Source organism: Scyliorhinus torazame, chromosome 21 (genome assembly GCF_047496885.1).
Source record: "Scyliorhinus torazame isolate Kashiwa2021f chromosome 21, sScyTor2.1, whole genome shotgun sequence".
Classification (NCBI taxonomy): Eukaryota; Metazoa; Chordata; class Chondrichthyes; order Carcharhiniformes; family Scyliorhinidae; genus Scyliorhinus; species Scyliorhinus torazame.
Genome location: NC_092727.1, coordinates 62765823 through 62787966, shown reverse-complemented (window position 1 = coordinate 62787966; position 22144 = coordinate 62765823). Strand labels below are relative to the sequence as shown.

At 48.9% G+C, this 22144-nt stretch overlaps 1 protein-coding gene across 1 annotated transcript in view; it reads right to left on the bottom strand.

Annotated features, from left to right (window-relative positions):
• Positions 1-21581, bottom strand: part of tespa1 (thymocyte expressed, positive selection associated 1) — a 298936-nt gene extending 277355 nt beyond the window's left edge. Inside the window, exon 1 of the mRNA XM_072486878.1 lies at positions 21499-21581. The gene's annotated coding sequence lies outside the window, so the exon portion shown is untranslated. The remainder of the gene's footprint in view (positions 1-21498) is intronic.
• Between the last annotated feature and the right edge of the window lie 563 nt (positions 21582-22144).

The window sequence follows — 22144 nt, the reverse complement described above, 5'->3', positions numbered from 1 at the left end:
CTGTTGACGCTCCCGCGCATGCGCTGGGAAACTGACAGCGGCCACTGACGCTCCCGCGCATGCGCCGCATTTCCGCGCCAGCTGGCGGGGCAACACACGCCATTTCCGCCAGCTGGCGGGGCGGAAACGGCCTAGCCCCTCAATGTTGGGGCTAGGCCGCCAAAGATGCGGAGACTTCCGCACCTTTTTGCCGGCGTGATGCCCGTCTGATTGGCGCCGGCTTTGGCGCCAGTCGGCGGGCATCCCGCCGTTGGGGGAGAATTTCGCCCCAGGACACCATTTTTAAATGGCCCACAAATAAAATTCCCGACCTCCCCTCAGTCCGAACACAACAACAAGGGTCCTCCAGCCCAACAGCCTCCCCCCCCCAACACCCACGGTGGGAAACCCTTGCCCAATTGCACGCCTGCAATAAATGGCAACTTGGTACCATGGCAGCACCCCTGCCAGCTGGCAGTGCCACCTGGGCACCTTGGCAGTGCTAGGATGGCACCCAGGTGGCAGTACCAGGGTACCCAGGTGCCAGGGCATCACCCTGCCCAAAGGATGTGCAGCTGGGGGCCTCTGACCCTCTTGGAGACCCCCATGAATGCCATTCCATCTGGACCCCATTTGTGGGGATCAGTGCTGAACAGCGCTTGCCTTCAAGGTGAAAGGATTGAATCCCAAAGCCGCCGATACCTTGGAAATCTGCACATTGGACTAAGGCTTACTGCCTCATTCTAATAAGCAGATTTGCCAAAAAGTAATCTTGCCCATTGTTTGCAGGATTCTCCTTGCAACGTCTTGCGAGATTGCGTTAAATCTCGCGAGGTGTTGCAAGCAGGATGGATCCCGGGAGCGGGATGTCCCGGCTTTCATCGGCCACGCTGCACCACAGAAGAAGTCCTCTGTCTAGCAGAGATCTAGAAACGTGACCTTGTATCAATTCTAAGATCACCAAAGACTCCTCGAATAGCGGAATAATAAATTCATCACATAAATCTTTTGAAGGTCTTGAATAAAAATAATTTGTCAGGAAAAGGCCAGGATACAGAATAGTGGGAGGAACAGGGGTGGCATGGTGGCACAGTGGTTAGCACTGCTGCCTCACAGCTCCAGGATCCCAGGTTCAATTCCGGCCTCGGGTGACTGGCTGTTTGGAGTTTGCATTTTCTTCCCGTGTCTGCGTGAATTTCCTCGGGGTACTCGGTTTCTTCCCACAGTCCAGCGATGTGCAGGTTAGATGGATTGGCCATGCTAAATTGCCTCTTAGTGTTCAGATTTGTGCATCCATCCCCCTCCATCCCCCTCCCCCTTCAGCACTCCCTCCAACCACCCCTTCAAACCTACCTCCACCCAAACCCTCCCTTCACCGCCCCCCCCCCCCCCACAACTGTCAACCACACGTGTGGCTAACGATGCCATCTCTGTGCCCCCTCATCAAAACCTCTCCCATTATCGGCGTGAGAGGGCCCAGGTTGGCAGTGGGATGCCAGACTTGAGAATCTCACCTCCTTCAAGGAGTGGACCCTGGAGGTGATTGGGGTCAGCAGGAACCTGAACCAGCTGCCCCTCCATCCCAAGGTAAATCCCAGGGCCCTATGGGCACCGACCGGGAGGAGTGCCAACCAGGCCTGTTTCAATGGGCGGCAACGGTGGCCACCAGCCCTCCTGAGTTCCACCCCCATGATGAGGCCGCATCTCAGGGTCAGCACACGGGACAGGGCGGCACGGCTGTGCTTGTGCCATCGTCAAGTGAGCCGGGGCCCTCTGGACCCAGAGCCCCCAGAGAATGCCCGCCAGGGGCATCGAAGGCCACGGGATGAGATAAGAAGCTGGCTGCCTCCACCTCACATGTGCATCCTGGGGAAACACCAAGAGGTAGTGGTAGAGCTAGGAGGGCCAGGCATGGTGAGCATCACTGAGGGCCCATGGTAGGGGGGTGGTGTTAGGTAGGAGCTGGGGTTGGGGGCCGGTGGGATTGGATGGCGGGACTATCAGAAATGGGGTATTGTACAGTACATTAAATAACTCATTGCACAAACATGATGCCTCTGTCGTTTTCTTCCGCAATGCAGGCTGACCCTCGGACCCTTTGCCCGTCTCCCCAGGCAACCCGGCCTCCCCTTGGCCATGGTCCTGTCCCTGGAGCATTGTCCCATACCCTGGATGTTCAGATGTTGGCTGCCTCGTGTGTAGTATTGACTCCCACAGTGTCCAGGCATCTAGGTGCGAACGGAATGCTAGGCAATGACTCCCACATGCTACATGGCCCATCCACCCATGGGAATCCACTTGGCATGTGTCAAGTGCTCATGATTGCCAATTCCCTATTAGAAATAGCCTTCAGCCGTGCAGCAAGAGGCCTCAGCAGTCGGTGGAGGTTATGGGTGATCGGTGGGGCAGACGTGCAGGGATAGGGATTGCCCCTGGAATAGGGGTTGGGGTCCAAAAGTTGGCATCATGGTGCTGCAAACGATTGCCTCCCCAGTTGCCCCCCAGTTGTCCCCCAAGAGCCGACCACCACCAGTCGTGGATTCCTCATGCCCCACCGAGCACTGGGGCAGCAAGCCCAGAGCCCCAGGGCTCTTTGCCCATGAGCAAAGTTGGCTACTCACCTCCTCGGCTCCCCACAGAAGCCCTTCCGTCAGGTTCACTTTTTTTTAAAGTAGTAATCGGCGCCAGCGTGAGCACTCGCTGGGGAGGCCAGTGACTGACAGGAGGCCGTTAGAATGACGGGTGGCTCCCGTTAATTTTATGGAAATGGGGCTTGGTTTCTCGCCTCGCTACGGTGGGATTCCAAATTTGCCTACGGGAGCGGAGTGGTTGCATCACAAACTGTTTAGCGCCTGGTGCGGTTGCCGTTTTTGGCCTCTCTCGCTATTCACCGACCTCATTACGCTTGAGCGTGAGTGTAGCGAGGCTGGAAGATCACGCCCAATGAAAACCCAAAGATATTTTACCAATATACGGTAAATGGTTCGTTAAGGAAAAAGTAGGACCTATCAGAGATGAAGAAGGAAACTGTATGTAGATGCAGAGGCTGTGGAAGGGTATTAAATTAATATTTTGCCTGTGTTTACAAAGGAAATGGATGCTGCAGATACAGTAGTCCAGGAGGGTCACTGTGAGATATAGGACGGGATAATCATAAAGAGAGAGGACGTACTCGAAGGGTTGGAATCCTTGAAAGTTGATAAGTCGCCAGAGCCAGGTGGATTGTTTCTGAGGCTACAGAAGGATATCAGGGGATAGATAGCAGAAGCTCTGAGGATGATTTTACAATCCTCGCTAGGTACAGGGGAGGTACCAGAGGAATTTAGAAATGCAAAAGTTGTTCTATTGTTTAAAAAGGAATCAAAGGAAATGCCAAACTATTCTAGGCCAGTTAGTCTTACATCAGTGGTGGGCAGATTTGGAATATAATGTTGGAATTGTATACAACACTGATGAGGCCACAGCAGAAGTATTGTGTGCAGTTCTGCTCACCATATTACAGGAAGGATGTAATTGCTCTGGAGAAAGTGCAGAAAAGGTTTAAAAGAATGTTGCCAGGGCTACAAAAGTGTAGATATGTGGAGATGTTGGATAAGATGGGGTTATTTTCCTTGGAACAAAGAAGGCTGAGGGGTGACTTGGTTGAGGTGTATAAAGTATGAGGGAAAGAGATAGAGTGAACAGGATAAAACCTTTTCACTTGGTGGAGAATTCTAGACCCTGGGACATAGATTCAAGCTAAGTGATATAGAGAGGACATTAGGAAGAATATTTTTAGGTAGAGGGTGTCTGAATTTGCTGCCTGAGTTTGTGGTGGAGGCAGAGATCTTAAACTCATTAAAAAAGTATCTGGATGTGCACCTTAAGTGCTGTAAGCTCCAGGGCTATGGAACATGTGCAAGAAGGTGGGATTAGAAACGGTACCTGGGTTCCTTTGGGCTGGAAAGGGCAAAATGTGCTGAATGGCCTCTTTCTGTACTGTAATTTTTCTGTGGTTCTATGGTTAGAGGTGTTGGAATCCTTGAAAGTGGATAAGTCACCAGGGCTGGATGGATTGTTTCCTCGGATGTTGAAGGAGGTCAGGGAGGAAATAACGGATGCTCTGAAGATTATTTTCCAATCTTCACTGGACACAGGACTGGAGGAATGCAAGTGCAGTTCCATTGTTTAAGAATGGTATGCAGGAAATGCCAAACAATTACAGGCCAGTTGATCTTACTTTGATGGTGGGAAAATTGTTAGAATCAATCCTGAGGGATCGGATAAGCTGTCACTTACAAAGGCGTGGGCTAGTCAGCATGGCAGTTAATGGAACTTCATGCCTCACAAGTTTGATTGAATTCTTTGAGGAAGTGACAAGGAGGATTGATGAGGATATTGTAGTGGACATTGTCTAAATGGATTTTAGTAAGGCTTTTGACAAGTTTCCACATGGCAGACTGGTCAAAAAATTAAAACAGTGATACAGGGCAATGTGGTGAATTGGATTTAAAGTTGGCTCAGTAACAGGAATCAAAGGTAAATGGCTGTCCTTGTGAATGAAAAGCTGTTCAAGTGGTTTTACGCAGGGCTTGGTGTTCGGACCCCTGCTGTATTAACGATTTGCACTTAAACGTAGGAAATTTACAGACGACACAAAAATTGGCCGTGTAGTGGATAGTGCAGAGGATAGCTGTAAGCTCCAAAATGATATATAGATGGGTTGGTGGAGTGGGCAGGAAAGTGTCAGATGGAGTTCAACTTGATGTGTGAGGTAATGGATTTAGGGAGTTCAAACAGTAAAAGGGAATAGACAATCAATGGGAATATACTGAAAGACGTAGATGAAGTGAGAGATCTTGACATGCAAGTGCACAGATCATTAAAGGTAGCAGTACAGGTAGATAAGGTTGGAAAGAAGGCATATGGAATGTTCTCCTTCATTGGCAAAGGTATAAAATACAAAAGTAGAAATATAATGATGATGGGATTGTACAAGACACTGGTGAGGCCACAACTGGATATTGTGTTCAGTTCTCCTCACCACTTTGCAGCAAGTATGTAACTGCTTTGGAGAGAGTGCAGATCAGATTTACTAGACTGTTGCCAGGGCCAAAAAATTGTAGTTTTGAGGAGAGATTGGATAAGTTGGGGTTGTTTTCCTTGGAGCAGAGAAGGCTGAGGGGGTAACATGATTGAGGTGTACAAAATTGTGAGGGGTAGAGACAGAGTAAACAGAAGGAACCTGCTTCCCTTGGCAGAAAGTTCAAAAACCAGGGGTCATGGATTCTCGCTAAGCGGCAAAAGCGTAGAGGGAACATGCGGAAAACACTTTATGCAGAGGGTCGAGGGTGTCTGGAATTCCCTGCCTGAGTTGGTGGTGGAGACAGAGGCCCTAAACGCTTTTAAAAAGTCCCTGGACCTACACCTTAAGTGCCATAAGCTACAGGGCTATGAGCCGTCTGCATGAAAATGGGACACCTTGGTGTCTTTGGGTCGCCATGGACAACATAGAACATAGAACATTACAGCACAGACAGGCCCTTTGGCCCTCGATGTTGTGCCGAGCCTTGTCCGAAACCACGATCAGGCTATCCCACTCGCTGTCATTGTGGTGTGCTCCATGTGCCTATCCAATAACCGCTTGAAAGTTCCTAAAGTGTCCGACTCCACTATCATAGCAGGCAGTCCATTCCACACCCTAACCACTCTCTGAGTAAAGAACCTACCTCGGACAAGATGGGCTGAATTCTCTGCTGTATCATTTCTATGGTGCTGTGGAGTACAGGAGCAAGGATGTCTTACTGCCGCTGTACAGGGTTTGGTGATACCATACCTGGACTATTGTGCGCAGTCTCCTTATCTAAGAAAGGATAGATTGCCATCAAAGCAGTGCAATTCCCGCTTACCAGTATGATTCCTGGGGTGGTAAGATTGTTGTATGAAGGGAGATTGGGTCAATTGCGCCTGTGTTCACTGGAATTTAGAACAATCAGAGGGGATATAATTGAAACTTATAAAATTTTGACAGGGCTAGTCAGACTTGGTGCAGGGATGTTGTTTCCTCTGCTGGGGCGGGGGCTAGAACAAGGGATCACAGTCTCATAATATGGTGAAGACTATTTGGGTCTGAGATGAGAATTAACCACATTACTCAAAGGGTGGTGATCCTGTGGAATTCCCTACCACAGAAGGCTGTGGAGGTCAAATCACTGAATATACTTAAGAAGGAAATAGAATGATTTCCAGATTATTTTCAAGGTGTCAAAGGGTATGGGGAGACGTTGGTGTATGACATTGAGATAGAGGATCCGCCATAATCATGTGGAGTGGCGGAACAGACGGAAAGGGCTGAATGGCTCCTATTTTTTTATGGGCACAATCTTCCCAAAAGGGAACAAAGTCCCCAAGCAAGCGTGTTAGTCGTGTGTTTCCCGCCACTCACAGTGCTAAGAAACACGTGGCTATACAACCCGACTCGCATTGAATAAGGGGCTTAAATGGGGAAAGTGTGGCCGAGGCTACAAGAGAGAGATCCGCTCGCCTGACCTCCCCCTTGTAGCGAGAGATTGGGACACCATTTTTAAATGGCGTCCCGGATATGCGAGGCCCACAAAATAAACCCGAACACCCCCCAGCCTGAACGAAACATGGGTGGGTCCCTTGCATCTTTCCCACTCCACACCCGCAGCCCAATCGCGCGAACACAAAAAATGCCAGTTTGACAGTGCCAACCTCACATCACAGCAGTGCCCCTGTTAGCTGGCAGTGCCACCTGGGCACCTTGGCAGTGCCAGGTTGGCACTCAGGTGGTACTGCCAGTTTGGCACTGGTGGGGAACCCAGGTGTCACCAGCAGTACCAGGGCGCCACCCTGCCCAGACGGCATGCAGTTGGTGGCCTCTGATCCCCTTGGACACCCTCATGAGTGCTGTTCAGTAAATGGGGACCAGTACCAAATGGCTCACCCCAGGACCCCGAGGAGAAGGGATTGAGTCCCGTTGTTCTTTGTTCAAAGCCTCAGGTACCTTGGGAATCTGTATCTTAGAGTAAGGCCTACTGCCTCACTCTAACATGCAGGTTTGCCAAAACCTGATCCCGCCATTGTAGGCGGTATTGTGTTGTTTACCCTGGGGTAACACGGATTGCACACGATGCAGTTAACTGATCAAGTATACACCAAACATGGGCGTTGGTTCAATATGAGATTTATTGAATTTCAGTAACGAAACACACAGCTGCCTGTGGGTTGACTCTCTAGTACCCTAAGTAACTAAAGCTAACTATCTAGACCAGGCTAGCTCTGATCCACATGTAGAAGGTGTTGAATGATTTGTACACCCTGACTGTCACAACAGCTATCACCAGTGGAAAGAGGCAGAATGCTGATGCCTCGTGTGTTTTATAGGTGGAAGTCCCCCTCTGCTGTCCCATCTTGTGATTGGTTGTGTTCTGTTCTGTATATTGATTGGCTCACCTGGGTGTCTGTCACTGCCTGCTTTTACCTCATGATGTGCATGGGTGCATATTATGACAGGCGGGATTCCCCTTGCAATGTCTCACCAGCTTGCGTTGAATCTCGTGAGGCGTTGCGAGCTGGGTAGATCCCAGGAGCGGTGTCTTCCTGCTTTCACCGGCCACGATGCGCTACGGCGAGCTGCTCTCCCAATACAGCGAGGCCGGAAGATCACGCCATCTATTTCCATATTTATTTGTTGGTGTTGGCAATGGTGTTGGTTTAGTTGTTATTATTAGTGTTGCTGTTGGTTCAGTTGTTACTGTTGGTGATGGTGTTGGTTTAGTTGTTAATATTAGTGTTGGTGTTTATAACAACTCATAAGGAATCTGTCATTAACAAAGGTGAGGGGTGGCACAGTGGTTAGCACAGCTGCCTATGGTGCTGAGGACCCGGGTTCAAATCCTGGCCTTGGGTCACTATCCATGTGGAGTTTTTACATTCTCCTGGTTTCTGCGTGGGATTCACCCCCACAACCCAAAGATGTACAGGGCAGGTGGATTGGCCACATTAAATTGCACCTTAATTGGAAAAAAAATAATCGGGTACAAAGGTGAATTTATTTACATATTTACAAGTACATGCTTAGCACAGCATCTCAATCCCACTGTCGACCACGCTTGGAGGATAGGTCCTATCATAGATAGATACATACATAGAAGATAGGAGCAGGAGGAGGCTTTTTGGCCCTTCGAGCCTGCTCCACCATTTATCACGATCATGGCTGATCATCCAACTCAATAGCCTAATTCTGCTTTCTCCCCATAGCCTTTGATTCCATTCTCCCCAACTGCTATATCTAGCCGCCTCTTGAAAATATTCAATGTTTTAGCATCAAATACTTCCTGCGGTAATGAATTCCACAGGCTCACCACTCTTTGGGTGAAAAAATGTCTCCTCATCTCTGTCCGAAATGGTTTACCCTGAATCCTCAGGCTGTGACCTATCATTGGTAACATCTTCCCTGCATCTACCCTGTCTAGCCCAGTTAGAATTTTATAAGTCTCTATGAGATCCCCCCTCATTCTTCTGAACTCCAGCGAGAACAATCCCAACCTAGTCAATCTCTCCTCATATACCAGGTCCAGGCTTGAGCCTGCTTTCATCCTCTGCCTTAGCAAGTTCCAGGTGGTTGGCCTCCACCCCTTACTTGGGGAGCTTGCACTTCATGAGTCCCAAGGGGAGATCAATGGTTGTTTCCCCATTTCCTCATGGGTGCTATGACACCCCTCCCCCGCCAGTGTCCGAAAGTCCCCCATTAGCTGCCACTGGCTGAGGCCTTCTGCACCGCTGTGCATCCACACGTGGAGGGTCCGGATCAGGTGTAGCGTAACTTGTCGCAGGACGTCGTTTTGGATAGAATGCCGAAGGGGAACTGTAGGGACCTTGGTGCTGGACACACTGTCGTCTGCCTGCGCTGAAACGTCCGTGTCCATATCGGAACATGAGTCACAAAACTCTGACTGGGCCCGGCGTGACAACTCAGATGGCCAGGCCTTCAACCCGAAGGACGGCTCATACTGCGGCGACTGTGTACCATTGTCGGCAGAACATCACGACAGACGACCTCACGCCTGGTCAAATGATCTATGTGCTTCTTAAGGGTCTTTCCATGGATGTGGAGCCTATATAAGACCAGGCCAGTCCAGTCCAGCACCACGGGAGCCATAATGCATTGTTACCAAAAATCTTGCATAAACAGTGTCCCTTAACGCTAACCCTATCCCTAACCCTAACATTCATCCCGACATCCCGGAACTGCGGTTAGGTGGATTCTAAATTGCCCTTAATGTCCAATGGTTAGGTGGAGTTATGGGGATAGGGCAGGAGAGTGGGCCAAGATAGGGTGCTCCTTCAGAGGGTCATTGCAGACTCGATGAGCTGAATGGCCTCTTCTGCACTGTAGGGATTCTATGATTCTATGACTTTTCTCGACTCCTCACACAGCTCAACCTTTTCACCAAGGTTAGGAAGGGTAAGACTGTTACTAAACGGCTGCAGGGAATACTGAAAAGGGAGGGGGGGCAAACAGACAGATATCATGGCACACATTGGTACCAATGGTGGGGACAGCGTGGTGGCACAGTGGTTAGCACTGCTGCCTACGGCGCTGAGGACCCAGGTTCAAATCCCGGCCCTTGGTCACTGTCCGTGTGGAGTTTGCACATTCTCCTCGGAATGTGGCGACTAGAGGCTTTTCACAGTAACTTCATTTGAAGTCTACTTGTGACAATAAGCAATTTTAATTTCATTTCATTTCATTTTGTGCCTGTTAGGTGGATTGGCCACACTAAATTGCCCATTAATTGGGAAAAAAAAATAATTGAGTACTCTAAATTTAGAAAAAGGGTCCTGAAAGCAGGGTTTTGGGAGCCAGAAAGTAGATTTTAAAAAAGGACCAGGAGGTAGTAATCTCTGGATTCAAAGAACATAGAACATATAGTGCAGAAGGAGGCCATTCGGCCCATCGAGTCTGCACCGACCCACTTAAGCCCTCACTTCCACCCTATCCCTGTAACCCAATAACCCCTCCTAACTGTTTTTGGTCACTAAGGGCAATTGATCATGGCCAATCCACCTAACCTGTACGTCTTTGGACTGTGGGAGTAAACCAGAGCACCCGGAGGAAACCCACGCAGACACGGGGAGAACGTGCAGACTCCACATAGACAGTGACCCAAGCCGGGAATCGAACCTGGGACCCTGGAGCTGCGATGCAGCTGTGCTAACCACCATGCTACCATGCTGCCCCTAATTATGAAGAGAAATTGGATAGACTAGGATTGTTTTCCTTGGAGCAGAGGAGCCTGAGGGAGGACATGATTGAGATGTATAAAACTATGAGGAGCATAGATAGATTTGACAGGAAGAATCCTTTCCCCTTTGTGGAGGGATCAAATACCAAGGGGTATATATTTAAGGGCAGGAGGTTTAATAATAATAATCATCTTTATTATCACAAGTAGAATTACATTGACACTGCAATGAAGTTACTGTGGAAAGCCCCAAGTTGCCACACTCCGGCGCCTGTTCGGGTACACAGAGGGAGAATTCAGAATGTCCAATTCACCTAACAAGCACGTCTTTCGGGACTTGTGGGAAGAAACCAGAACACCTGGAGGAACCATGCAGACACGGGGAGAATGTGCAGACTCTGCACAGACAGTGACCCGAGCGGGAATTGAACCCTGAACCCTGACACTGTGGAGCAACAGTGCTACCCACTGTGCTATTGTGCCTAAAAGGGGATGTGAGGAAAAGCCTTTTCGCCCAAAGGATGTGGGAGTTTGAACTCGCTGCCTGAAAGGGTGGTGAAGGCAGAGACCCTCATAACATTTAAGAAGTATATGGATGTGCACTTGCGATCCCAAGGCCATGGGCCAAGTGCTGGAAAATGGGATTATGTGGTCGTTTTTGGCTAGCATAGACTTGATGGGCTGAAGGGCCTTTTCTGTGCTGTGTGATTCTATGACTCTATGACTCCAAAGAACAAAGAACAATACAGCACAGGAACAGAACCTTTGGCCCTCCAAGCATGTACCGGTCATGATACCAATCTTTGCCAAACCCTCAGTACTTCCTTGTGCCGTATCCCTCTATACCCATCCTATCCATGTATTTGTCAAGATGCCTTTTGAATGTCGTTAATGTATCTGATTCCACAACCTCCCAGGCAATGCGTTCCAGGCACTCACGACCCTCTGCGTGAAAAACATGACTCGCACATCTCCTCTAAACTTTGCCCCACGGACCTTAAACCTATGCCCCCTGGTGACTGACCCCTCCACCCTGGGAATAGAAAAACATAAGAACATAAGAACATAAGAACTAGGAGCAGGAGTAGGCCATCTGGCCCCTCGAGCCTGCTCCGCCATTTAATGAGATACTGGCTGATCTTTTGTGGACTCAGCTCCATTTTCCGGCCCGAACACCATAACCCTTAATCCCTTTATTCTTCAAAAAACTATCTATCTTTATCTTAAAAACATTTAGTGAAGGAGCCTCTACTGCTTCACTGGGCAAGGAATTCCATAGATTCAAAACCCTTTGGGTGAAGAAGTTCCTCCTAAACTCAGTCCTAAATCTACTTCCCCTTATTTTGAGGCTATGCCCCCTAGTTCTGCTTTCTCCCGCCAGTGGAAGCAACCTGCCCGCATCTATCCTATCTATTCCTTTCATAATTTTATATATTTCTATAAGATCCCCCCCTCATCCTTCTAAATTCCAACAAGTACAGTCCCAGTCTACTCAACCTCTCCTCGTAATCCAACCCCTTCAGCTCTGGGATTAACCTAGTGAATCTCTTCTGCACACCCTCCAGTGCCAGTACGTCCTTTCTCAAGTAAGGAGACCAAAACTGAACACAATACTCCAGGTGTGGCCTCACTAACACCGTACACAATTGCAGCATAACCTCCCTAGTCTTAAACTTCATCCCTCTAGCAATGAAGGACAAAATTCCATTCGCCTTCTTAATCACCTGTTGCACCTGTAAACCAACTTTTTGCGACTCATGCACTAGCACACCTTGGTCTCCCTGCACAGCAGCATGTTTTAATATTTTATCATTTAAATAATAATCCCTTTTGCTGTTATTCCTACCAAAATGGATAACCTCACATTTGTCAACATTGTATTCCATCTGCCAGACCCTAGCCCATTCACTTAGCCTATCCAAATCCCTCTGCAGACTTCCAGTATCCTCTGCACTTTTTGCTTTACCACTCATCTTAGTGTCGTCTGCAAACTTGGACACATTGCCCTTGGTCCCCAACTCCAAACCATCTATGTAAATTGTGAACAGTTGTGGGCCCAACACTGCTCCCTGAGGGACACCACTAGCTACTGATTGCCAACCAGAGAACTCCCATTAATCCCCACTCTTTGCTTTCTATTAATTAACCAATCCTCTATCCATGCTACTACTTTCCCCTTAATGCCATGCATCTTTATCTTATGCAGCAACCTTTTGTGTGGCCCCTTGTCAAAGGCTTTCTGGAAATCCAGATATACCACATCCATAGGCTCCCCGTTATCTACCGCACTGTTAATGTCCTCAAAAAATTTTGCTAAATTAGTGAGGCACGACCTGCCCTTTATGAACCCATGCTGCGTCTGCCCACTAGGACAATTTCCATCCAGATGCCTTGCTATTTCTTCCTTGATGATAGATTCCAGCATCTTCCCTACTACCGAAGTTAAGCTCACTGGCCTATAATTACCCGCTTTCTGCCTACCTCCTTTTTAAACAGTGGTGTCACGTTTGCTAATTTCCAATCCGCCAGGACCACCCCAGAGTCTAGTGAATTTTGGTAAATTATCACTAGTGCGTTTACAATTTCCCTAGCCATCTCTTTTAGCACTCTGGGATGCATTCCATCAGGGCCAGGAGACTGGTCTACCTTTAGCCCCATTAGCTTGCCCATCACTACCTCCTTGGTGATATCAATCCTCTCAAGGTCCTCACCTGTCATAGCTTCATTTCCATCAGTCACTGGCATGTTATTTGTGTCTTCCACTGTGAAGACCGACCCAAAAAACCTGTTCAGTTCCTCAGCCATTTCCTCATCTCCCATTATTAAATCTCCCTTCTCATCCTCTAAAGGTCGGCAGTAAAGACAAGGTCGGCAGTAAAACAATGATGAGAAACAATGACCGTGATTTACTGGCCGCGTTCAGCCAGAATCAGGACAGGCGAAGCCGGTAGATCCCAGTAGAGGCCTCGTCCCGGATTCCCAACGAGATCTTGTGAGATGTTGCGATTTAGATCCCGCCCACAATGGGCTGGACCCAAACTTGCAGAGTTAATTGAGTTTAAAAGCTCTCCCAATGCCAGATTGAACCAGCTCTCGGGATCCACCAGCCTCGTGGAGATTCCATCCGGACGCCGTTTAGCACGTGGCCCTACAAACGGGGAGCAGGCGGAATGGCCATCTAGGCAGGGTGGCATCCTGGCACTGCTGATGCCATCTAGGTACCTTGGCACTGCCAGCCATCTGGGTTCCAGGCTGGCACTGCCAGGGTGCGCAAGTGGCTGCCACGCTGGCAGAGGCACTGCCTGGGTGCCAAGCTGGCAGGTGTCAAGGTGCCTGGTGGCATTTTGCCCACACCAGGAATCGGACCCGATTCAAGTAAGGTATGGTGCCGGGGGCTCAACGACCCCCCAACAGGTGAGTTGGGTCATTGAGGGCGGGTCCGGAGGTTGCATCAGGAGGTTGATAGATCGGGGGGTCCATTTTTAAAAGGTGTCCCAATCTCTTCTGACAAGCAGAGCTCCTCAGTGCAGGAATTGTGACTGAATGTGGCCTCAGCGGGACATTCCCCATTACTGTTAGTTAGTGGCTACAAAATCCGGGAATGACCCCTCTAATCTGCCCAGAACGGATTCTGTTTTGTTATTAGATTGCGCCCTATGCCTGTGATAGGGAAACTCGATTTGTTCAATTAGTAGGCCGAAGACTGGTGCCAATATATCAAGATGTTTATTTACTGCCAATGGGATCATGGAGGAAGATAAACAAAAGGTCATTTTGTTACCTGTTTCTGGCCCCTCAACCTCATTCGGAATTTAATGTACTTTGAGGCCCCAGACATAAAATCATTTCACCAATTGGTGACGCTTGTGAAAGAGCACTTCAACCCCAGACCCTCCATTATACTGTGGCTGTATAAATTTAATTTGGCCATCAGCGACCCAGTGGAGACACTTTTGGCTTTTGTTGCCAAACATTGGCAAATGATTGAACACGGTGAATTTGGCGAGGTGTTAAGCCACATGCTGCGTGACCATCCGGTGTGTGGCATCAACAATATCAGCGTACAAAGAAAATTGTTAACCAAAATGAAACTATCCCTGGACAAAGTGATACAGATAGCTTGAGCCACTGAATGTGCTGAGAAGGGCGCTACTGAGCTACAGCGTGCAGGAAGGCAAAGTCAATACGCTTTGGAGTGGAATGGCTGGTAGGCAGTGTGGTGATATACATCACTGTAAGTACACAAGGGGTTAATGTACATACACTACACCTAGCTAGACACTAGAAGGAACACCAGAGACATGACACACAGACAGTCAACCAATACCACAGGAGGGCATTACACCAACCCATATAAAAGGACACATCACACATGCTCAGTCTCCTTCCAGTGAAGACACTCAGTGTGTACACTGGGTTGATTTGAAACACATCACACCCACCACGTGGATTGTCGCAGACTGGTTCGTCAGTCTGAGTAACTATTTCAGGATTAACAGTAGAGTCGAATTTAAGTAGGAGAATTGTTGATAGTTTAATAAACGTGTTAAAGCTATCTCCAAGTCGGAACCTTTCTTTGTCAGAGTGCACATCAAGGAAGCAGCTTATGCTACGTCAAGAGCATAAAAAAACAGGCAGCAGCCCAAATGACAGGCGAAGAGGAGGCTGAACAGAGATTCCATGAGCAGGATCATGGTCAGACTCATAGAATAGAAAGGGGCTATCAGCCCAGGAATTTTGATGAGTGTTACAGAGGGGGGAAGACCACACCCACAAAATGTGCAATTGCCTAGTTTCTGTGTGCTTCAAGTTCAACAGGAAGGGCCACATTCAAACACATTGCCGCAACAGACAGGATACCCCCAGTTTAAATAAAACACACCACAACCCCACTACATACAGTAGAGAAAATTCCTGAAGAGGAATTGATATTTACAGGTTAAACATGGTTAAAGTCTGCAGAACAACTCCCACAGAAATAGCCCTCATGGTCAATGGGCAACCATAAAGCATGGAGGTTGACATAGGAATGTCAGCCACAGTGCTGGGTGAACAAACCAACAAGTACCTTCGAGGAGGGCCCCAACCCCTGAGTCTAAGGAGCACAACTGCTAAATTGGCAACGTATACAGGGGAAATCTTAAAGATTTTAGATACCACGTGACACCAGTGTCATACCAACATCAGTTGGCTCAATTACCCATGATTGTTGTGGAAGGACAAAGATTGGTTTGGATTTGTTTAGTGTCATGTGTACCGAGGTACAGTGAAAAGTATTTTTCTGCGAGCAGCTCAACAGATCATTAAGTACATGAGAAGAAAAGGGAATAAAAGAAAATACATAACAGGGCAACACAACATACACAATGTAACTACATAAGCACTGGCATCGGATGAAGCATACAGGGTGTAGTGTTAATGAAATCAGTCCATAAGAGGGTAATTTAGGAGTCTGATGACAGTGGGGAAGAAGCTGTTTTAGAGTCTGTTCGTGCGTGTTCTCAGACTTCTGTATCTCCTGCCCGATGGAAGAAGTTGGAAGAGTGAGTAAGCCGGGTGGGAGGGATGTTTGATTATACTGCCCGCTTTCCCCAGGCAGCGGGAGGTGTAGATGGAGTCAATGGATGGGAGGCAGGTTTGTGTGATGGACTGGGCGGTGTTCACGATTCTCTGAAGTTTCTTGCGGTCCTGGGCCGAGCAGTTGCCATACCAGGCTATGATGCAGCCCGATAGGATGCTTTCTATGGTGCATCTGTAAAAGTTGGTAAGAGTCAATGTGGACATGCCGAATTTCCTTAGTTTCCTGAGGAAGTATAGGCGCTGTTGTGCTTTCTTGGTGGTAGCGTCGACGTGGGTGGACCAGGACAGATTTTTGGAGATGTGCACCCCTAGGAATTTGAAACTGCAAACCATCTCCACCTCGGCCCCGTTGATGCTGACAGGGGTGTGTACAGTACTTTGCTTCCTGAAGTCAATGACCAGCTCTTTAGTTTTGCTGGCATTGAGGGAGAGATTGTTGTCGCTACACCACTCCACTAGGTTCTCTATCTCCCTCCTGTATTCAGACTCGTCGTTATTCGAGATCCGGCCCACTATGGTCGTATCGTCAGCAAACTTGTAGACGGAGTTGGAACCAAGTTTTGCCACGCAGTCGTGTGTGTACAGGGAGTAGAGTAGGGAGCTAAGTACGTAGCCTTGCGGGGCACCGGTGTTGAGGACTATTGTGGAGGAGGTCTTGTTTTTCATTCTTACTGATTGTGGTCTGTTGGTCAGAAAATCGAGGATCCAGTTGCAGAGTGGGGAGCCAAGTCGTAGGTTTTGGAGCTTTGATATGAGTTTGGCTGGGATTATGGTGTTGAAGGCGGAGCTGTAGTCAATAAATAGGAGTCTAATGTAGGAGTCCTTGTTTTCGATATGCTCTAGGGATGAGTTTAGGGCCAGGGAAATTGTGTCTGATGTGGACCGGTTGCAACGGTATGCGAATTGCAGTGGATCAAGGCGCTCTGGGAGTATGGAGGTGATGCGCTTCATGATCAACCTCTCGAAGCACTTCATTACGACTGAAGTCAGGGCCACTGGTCGGTAGTCATTGAGGCACGTTGCCTGGTTCTTCTTTGGTACCGGTATGATGGTGGTCTTCTTGAAGCAGGTGGAGACCTCGGAGTGGAGTAGGGACAGGTTAAAGATGTCCGTGAATACCTCTGCCAGCTGGTCCGCGCAGGCTCTGAGTGCACGACCAGGGATCCCATCTGGGCCCGTCGCCTTCCGAGGGTTCACTTTCAGCAAGGCCAATCTGACTTCGGAAGCTGTGATGGTGGGTATGGGTGAATTATGGGCTGCTGGGGCACTCGACAGCGGATTGTTGGTTACCTGCTCGAACCAAGCATAGAATGCATTGAGTTCATCGGGGAGGGGTGCGCTGCTGCCAGAGATACTGTTCGGCTTCGCTTTGTAGCCCGTTATGTTGTTTAGTCCTTGCCACAACCGCCGAGAATCTGTCTGTGACTCTAGCTTGGTTTGATATTCTCTCTTGGCATTCCGGATGGCTTTGCGGAGGTCGTACCTGGATTTCTTGTATAGGTCAGGGTCGTCTGCCTTGAACGCCTCAGATCTGTCCTTCAGTAGGGAGTCAATCTCGCGATTGAGCCATGGTTTCCGGTTGGGGAACGCAATTACTGCTTTCTTTGGCAGGCAGTCGTCCACACATTTGCTGAAGTCTGTGACGGTGGTGGAATACTCATTTAAGTTGGTCGCTGAGTTCTTAAATATGGACCAGTCCACTGTCTCTAAGCAGTCACGTAAGAGCTCGTCTGTCTCCTCGGACCAGCACTGCAAAACCTTCTTAGCTGGATTCTCCCGCTTGAGTTTCTGCTTGTATGCCGGGAGAAGGAGCACCGTCTTATGGTCTGATTTCGCAAAGTGCGTTCGGGGGATGGAACGGTAGGCGCCCTTGATTTTTGAGTAGCAGTGGTCAAGGGTGTTGTCGCCCCTGGTGGGACAGGAGATGTGCTGGTGGAATTTTGGCAGCACACTCTTGAGGTTGGCCTTGTTGAAGTCTCCGGCCACGATGAACAAGGCCTCCGGGTGTTCTGTTTCGTAGTTGTTTATTATTGTGTATAGTTCGTCCAGCGCCTTCCTCACTACTGCCTGGGGTGGGATGTAGACCGCTGTGATAATGGCTGAAGTGAACTCACGTGGAAGATAATATGGGCGGCACTTCACGGTCAGGTATTCCAGGTCAGGGGAGCAGTAGGTCGCCAGAGTCGCCACATCCAAGCACCAGGAGGAGGTGATGAGGAGGCAAACCCCTCCACCCTTCGCTTTGCCTGATGATGCCGTGCGGTCCGCCCGGTGAATTGAGAAGCCTTCAGGTTGTATGGCACAGTCCGGTGAGGCAGGGGGTGAGCCATGTCTCTGTGAAACAGAGCACACAGCAGTCTCTTACTTCCCTCTGAGAGGTAAGTCTGGCGTTAAGTTCATCCAGCTTGTTTTCGATCGCTTGGACGTTTGCCAGGAGTATGCTGGGGAGAAGAGTCTTGAAACCGCGTTGCTTCAGTCTAACCTGCAGACCGCTGCATTTCCCTCGCTTCCTCGGTCGGCGGCTGCTGCTGGATGATCCTGGGATCCAATGGCAGGTATCAGCTCTTGTGGAAGGTAGGTGGTCGCGTCTGGCGGGGTCCAGGGCACTGGCGGGGACCAGGGCACTGTTTACATATCTGGGGTCGCGTCTGGCAGGGTCCCGGGCGCTGGTTGAGGTAGAGGGGTTGCTAGGGGGGCATGTTTGCGATCTGGATGGGTCCCGGCGTTCTGCGGGCGCGGGAATACCTTGCAGCGCATTTGGATCCTCGCGCGGGGTCTCCGCTATTTCGGGGGTCCTGGGTCGTGGGCAGGGGCTTCCTGAGGCAGGTGGTGCTGGGTCCCATGGTCTGTTCCCTCCCTGGGCGCTCCTGGGGTCGGATCTTGAAGTAGGCCCGGTCGAGCCTCCACGTGGATTTTTCTTTCTTCCATCACCAGGTAGGTCAGGTCGCTGGGCGGGCCTCTCCGGGTCGGGTCGCTGGGCGGGTCTCTGGGGGTCGCATTGGGCCGGGTCTTGCCGTCGGGGTTCGGGTCGGGAGCTCCGGGGACTGGGCAAGGCGATCCGGGGGCTGGCGTCAGTAGTTAGGCCGGGCTTGGAGCTCCGAGGTCTGGGTCGGCTCCAAATCGAGGTCGGGGCTTCACTTCCGGTTTGGGCCCGATCTTCTTCCAGGTCGCGGAGGTCAGGTCGGGTCGGGTCAAATGGTCTCCAAGGGCCTCGGAGGATGATCAAGCCTCATAGCATGAGACTGGCTTTGTCAGATAAAGCTAAACTAGGGTTCCCGAGTGGTACCACCCCCACTAAGAGAGCAACTGCTACAGGGGTTGTATAGTGCATACCCTAACCAGATTAAGATGAAAATGTTGACCAGGAGTTACACATGGTGGCCGGGTATTGACAAAGATATTGAGAACCTGGTTCGTCAATGTGACTTTTGTCGGTCACAGCAAACCTTGCTGCCTGCGGCTCATCTGCATCCATGGGAGTAGCCTGGCCGCCCGTGGAAAAGCTTACGCATTGATTTTGCTGGTCCATTTCGGGGAAGAATGGTCTTGATAATGGTGGACGCCCACTCCAAGTGGCTGGATGTCCAGGAAATGGAGTCCACAATCTCAGTGGCCACCATTGAAACCCTGAGTTCACCGTTCATGACCTTCCAGAGGTATCGGTTATTGATAATGGCACGGCTTTCACTGGGAATGAGTTCCAGTCTTTCATGCAGACTAGTGGCATCCAGCACATCCAAACGGCCCCACCTCACCCAGTCTCAAATGGCCTGGCAGAAAGAGCGGTGCAAACTTTTCAATCTGCAATGATGTAACAACCAGATTGGTCATTGTGCCTCAAAATGGCTAATTTCCTCCTTTTGTACAATACCCCCCCTCACATCATTACTGGGGTCACATCAGCAGAACTGTTAATGGATTGTCTTCTTCATATTTGGTTAGCCATATTGTTCTCCAATTTGGCGGGCTGGGTGGAGCTGGGGAAAGCCTCCCAAAATAAGTATCATGACTCAGTGAAAGGCAACAGATTGTTTAAGTCTCATGAGCTTGTTATTGTCAGGAACCATAGAAGTATAGAATCCCTGCAGTTCAGAAGGAGGCCATTCGGCCCATTGAGTTATCACTGACCCTCGGCCTTTCCCTCGTCCTATCCCCACAACCCCACCTAACCTGCATATCCCTGGATACTATGGGGCAATTTATCATGACCAAACCACCTAACCTGCACACCTTAGGACAGTGGGAGGAAACCAGAGCACCTGGAGAAAACCCACACAGATGGGGAGAAAGTGCAAACACAGACAGTCACCCAAGGTCAGAATTGAACCTGGGTCCCTCGCGCTGTGAGTTAGCAGCATTGCTAACCACTGTGCCACCGTTCTGCCCCAATTTTGCATCTGGTCCATTGTGGTTACCTGGGAAAATTGTGGCAAAATCTGGTCCTGTCTCATACCTGGTGGGCTAGGAGCAGAGTGACTGTAGCCCCAACGACTGAACAGGTGGTTTCGGTGGGTACTGCCAATGCCCCTTAAATTAAGCCTGAAGCAAGAGGACCGGGGGTTTCAGAAGAAGCCCTCCCATTACTCCTGACGAGACTGGAGGGGCGGAGCCTCCAATGCACCTGTCGAGACTTCAAAGCAACCACCTGCTGTTGACAAAGATACTGTTTCACTGGTGGAGGAACCAGTCAGGGAATTGAGGTCTTCCACCAGACCTAATAAATCCCCTGAGAGACTGACTTTGTGAAGAACTGTACTGTACTACTCCCCTTGGTGCTTCCACCCTGAACAGGGCTGTTAATAACTTGTGATGTATATATGTGACAAAGGACTTAAGGGGGAAAGGATAGTGTGGTCCCTTTAAGGGGTGACCTTTTGTGGCACCTTATCGTAAGGAGAGCTTGAACCCTGACCAATGGGGAAAATGCGCAGTCCTGGGAGCAGGAGTCTGAGCAGTGTGGACCCAGGAGTCAAGGAGTAAAGACCTGTATGATATGCCCTTGTGCCTGCGTATAGTTAAATCTCATTGTTTCCAATAAACTCCTTCATTCTACAAGAAGTCTCCTCAGTAATACCTTGCACCATTACAAAAGCATTTCCCACTAATCAATAAAGTAACTGAATATTCAATAATAATTGCAGTAGTTCTAAGAGTTTGATTCACTTGCTCTTTTGCTATTGGTTTCTTCCCATGCCTTCACTGTGCGTTTCAGGAATCACATGAAATCAATGGATGTGACATTCAGTTTAAAATGGGGTTCCTAAACCACTAAAATTAAACAAGGATAGCAGCAGATTGGATTTAACTTGGTGACTTTCCTCCAACATTTGCTGATTTCTGCCACTCAATTGCACCGACATTTCACCAAGTTAAAATTCCTCCAGATGATTCTATCAACCCATCTCGATGCAAAAAATTAGGACAAGAGACAAAAAAGTTTTCAAATAGATATTAAAAACAACTTGGTGGTCAAATGGAACAGAGAGAAAGCTTAGAAAGGATCAGAATGAGATCAGATGTTCTGAAAAAAGAGTTAGGGACCAAAGAGATAAACTTTAAACAGCATTTCTCAGTGACTCCTGTTACATGTTTATTTAACACATAGGATATGGAGGCCCCTTTACGTTAGTTTGAGTCGGCGAAGGCCTTATGACATCACATTGCATTTCACACCAATTGTTCCACTTACCCAATGTCTCCAATGGTCACACGAATCAATCGCACTTATTTATTTCAATAATTGGAGCCACAGGCTGTCTGACATGATGTCCAGTGATTGGTTTACTCTAACAGACACTAACTTCAGTCCCGAGTCTCTCACAATGGAAGTAGGAAAGAGGAAGCTGAGTGAGTTCAACAGTCGAACCGCTGTTAAACCACTTCCTGTGCAGAACCAGCTTCCAGTTAACGCTCAACACTCATATTCTCAATTCTTATCAGACATGAATGCATTGGCATTTATTGATCTGCAGAAGATTATTGTCTTTATGTGGTTGAGGAAATTGATTATGAATAAAATTGAAATAAAAAATTGTATTTTACTGTTACTGAGCTGGCACTTCCCATCAGTCAGCATTTTGGTTTCAGTTACTCATCTCTTAAACAGGCCAACCAACAATTCCTGCCCTGTTCATCTGTGCTTCATCACAAAATTTACTGATACATAAAACAACATTTCGCTCATCAAAACTGCTGGGGCGGGATTCTCCGTTGGCTGATGCTAAAATCGGGAAACGCGATTGGGTGGTGAATGGGGTCCGGCACCAAAATTGCGACGGGGGTGATTTGACACCAAATTGCAATTCTCCATCACCTCGGCAGTGGCGTCAATGCGG